The sequence below is a fragment of the Toxotes jaculatrix genome, chromosome 21 (assembly GCF_017976425.1).
Source record: "Toxotes jaculatrix isolate fToxJac2 chromosome 21, fToxJac2.pri, whole genome shotgun sequence".
NCBI classification, from domain to species: Eukaryota; Metazoa; Chordata; class Actinopteri; family Toxotidae; genus Toxotes; species Toxotes jaculatrix.
Window position 1 is genome coordinate 959,650 of NC_054414.1, and position 3,278 is coordinate 962,927.

The following is a 3,278-nucleotide window of genomic DNA, read 5'->3' on the forward strand; positions in this document are numbered from 1 at the left end:
TCGTGTGGGAGTGAGGGACACACTGCAACTGTTCATGTGTTGTCAGAGCTCTTTGTGGTAAGTGGATTTTAAAAAAAAAAATATCAAGGGCTGTTTCAAAGGTGGTTTGTGTGCTGATGCTTCCTGTTTGTGTTTCTCTTGCAGGATGGCAGAGCTTATTTGGAGGGTCATGAGAGACCAGGTGAGACGTTGCCTGTTGATTAACATTATTTAGTGTTTCTACACATATGCATGCATTAATTTGTGTGTGTGTGTGTCTCTGAGTGTATGAGTGTTGGAAGTGCAGGTCTTCAGCTCAGTTTAGATGTGGCTTTGTTCTGTATCTAGGTGCATTGGAGTTTGGGTGTGGCTGAGTATTGTCAGGGCTCAGTTGTGGATGGATTCAGTGTGTGTGAAAAGCTTTGAGGTTGGTGTAGGTTTAGAGTCTTTGTGCTTGTGTCAGTGTCGTCTGTAGGTGGAAGCATATATGCAGTTGTGATCCGGACACAACTGTGTATATGTGGAATCCTATGTACAGATAGTGTTGGAAGTGCAGGCTGAGGTGTGTAGCTCTGTGTTGTCAGGCTCAGTTGTGGTTATTTGTCAGTGTGGGTTTAGAGTGTGTTAGATGTAGTTGGCTCTTGATGTAGAGGCTGTGGATAGTTGTGTGTTGTTGATGGAGCTGTGTGGCTCGGTGGTTAGGTGCTGTACTTGGGCCTGTAGGTGTGAGTCTGTGTGTGTGGCTGTGTTTAACAGGTTGATTGACTGTGACCTCCTCCATGACCTTCATGCCAAAGTGGAGCTCAGGTAGGCCTCCTGCTGCATCTGGACATTTTGCAAAATGTTTGAAAATGCAAGGTTAGACTTTCTTTCTTCCTGTGGCTCATGTTTAGTTTCTTTGTGCATTGTGCAGGATGGAGCAGCTGATGGAGAGGACCACGAGAGACAAGGTGAGAGTCAATGTCGCTCAGTCTTTAGTTTATTTTTTTATTTTTTTTTTTTATTTTTTTTTAATCTTTACGGGTTCATGTGTGTCTCACTGTCTCTGTTTCTGTGTTGAATTCAGGAAGCATTGGATCAGAGGCAGTTGGTGTGTGTCCTGGGCCATGAAGAGGAAGAATTTTATAGAGATTTGTCTCCTGGTGGGTTTGTGGAGGGTGTGTTTGCAAATAAAGGTTTGATTTGTACCCAGTGGCAGTTGTCTGTTTGTTGGCTGTGCTTATTTTGTGATGTACAAACTAATTTGAAGGCTGCATGGAGTTTGGAGAATGTGCTGTGTTTTAACTTGTTGACTGGCTCCACACTTTAACATTTCAACCTTAGGTTTAGGACTTTTAGTTCATTCTTTAAGTGGCTAGAGTCATCTGTGAGGACTGTCAGAGTGTGAATGTAGTTGTAATATTTTCAGTTGAAGGTAACAGAAAATTTTTAGACCAATAGTTAATAGGCTGATGAAACAGTGCAGGCTGTGCTGTGTGGATGTCAGATTCTCAGACTTTAACCTGTGAGGTGTTAGATGCACCACTTAGACTTGACAGTTTGACAAACTCTTGTTTAAACAGACCAAACCTATGTTAGAGAGCTGTATGTTTTGGCTGTTGACCTGTGGTGTCTGGGTGCCACAGTATAAGAGTTTAAACTATTAGCTGTTGGATGCAATAGTAAGACCTATGGGTAACTGTTAGCTGTACCACTTTGACTCTAGACATGAATTAAATAAGTAGATGTGTGTGTAATAGTTGGCTTTATATGTCTGACTTGTTTGGTATGACCACATGTATGTTAGAGTTTGGCACTGTGACTTTTAGACTGTGGTGTGTGGACGCCAGGCTGAGTTTAAACCCAGATGTTATAGAGTGACAAATGTTCAGTGTTTTTACACATATCCATTAATGTCTCTCTCTTTCCAGCTGCATGTGGCCGAGTGGGGCTCCAACTTGGATGAGTCCATATCCAGGGTGGAGCTCAGGTACGCCCCCTGCTGCATGTGGAAGTGTTGTAAGATGTTTTAACTTCCAGTGTTTGACTTGCCTAGTACCTGTGGCTAATGTTGAGTGTGTTTGTCCTGTGCAGGATGGAGGAGCTGATCCAGAGGACCATGAGAAACAAGGTGAGAGAGGATGTTGGTTAGTGTTTCTACAGATATGCATGCATTAATTTCTGTGTGTATGTTTGTGTGTGTGTGTCTCTGAGTGTGTGAGTGTTGGAAGTGCAGGCCTGTCTTCAGCTCAGTTTAGATGGGCTTTGTTCTGTATCCAGGTGCATTGGAGTTTGGGTCTGGCTGAGTATTGTCAGGGCTCAGTTGTGGATGGATTCAGTGTGTGTGAAAAGCTTTGAGGTTGGTGTAGGTTTAGAGTCTTTGTGCTTGTGTCAGTGTCGTCTGTAGGTGGAAGCATATATGCAGTTGTGATCCGGACACAACTGTGTATATGTGGAATCCTATGGGCAGATAGTGTTGGCAGTGCAGGCTGAGGTGTGTAGCTCTGTGTTGTCAGGCTCAGTTGTGGTGATTTGTCAGTGTGGGTTTAGAGTGTGTTAGATGTAGTTGGCTCTTAATGTAGAGGCTGTGGATAGTTGTGTGTTGTTGATGGAGCTGTGTGGCTCGGTGGTTAGGTGCTGTACTTGGGCCTGTAGGTGTGAGTCTGTGTGTGGCTGTGTTTAACAGGTTGATGAAGATTGGCATGAAGCTCATGGAGGAGGTCAAAGTGGAGCTCAGGTAGGCCTCCTGCTGCATCTGGTTTTGCAAAATGTTTGAAAATGCAAGGTTAGACTTTCTTTCTTCCTGTGGCTCATGTTTAGTTTCTTTGTATGTTGTGCAGGATGGAGCAGCTGATGGAGAGGACCACGAGAGACAAGGTAAGAGCAAGCATGTTGGTCAGTATCGCTCAGTCTTGTTTTGTTTTAAACCTTTAAGGGTTCGTTTGTTTCTCACTGTCTCCGTTTCTGTGTTGAATTCAGGAAGCATTGGATCAGAGGCAGTTGGTGTGTGTCCTGGGCCATGAAGAGGAAGAATTGTATAGAGCTTTGTCTCCTGTTGGGTTTGTGGAGGGTGTGTTTGCAAATAAAGGTTTGATTTGTACCCAGTGGCATATGTCTGTTTGTCTGTGCTTATTTTTTGATGTACAAACTAATTTCAAAGCTGCATAGAGTTTGAATAATGTTATATGTTTAAACTTAGTGACTGGCTCCACACTTGAGGTTAACTTTTCAATCTTAGGTGCAGGACTTTTAGCGAATTCTTTGTTTGAATGGCCAGAGTCATCTGTGAGGACTGTCAGAGTGTAAATGTAGTTGTAATA

The 3,278-nt window shown here is 43.3% G+C and overlaps 1 long non-coding RNA gene across 1 annotated transcript; it reads left to right on the forward strand.

Moving 5' to 3' along the window:
• Positions 1 to 900: 900 nt before the first annotated feature.
• Positions 901 to 2,096, forward strand: LOC121175413. The gene is made up of 4 exons (XR_005892706.1): positions 901 to 929; positions 1,046 to 1,121; positions 1,890 to 1,948; positions 2,053 to 2,096. It is a non-coding gene; the product is annotated as an uncharacterized LOC121175413 (long non-coding RNA).
• The last annotated feature ends 1,182 nt before the right edge of the window (positions 2,097 to 3,278 follow it).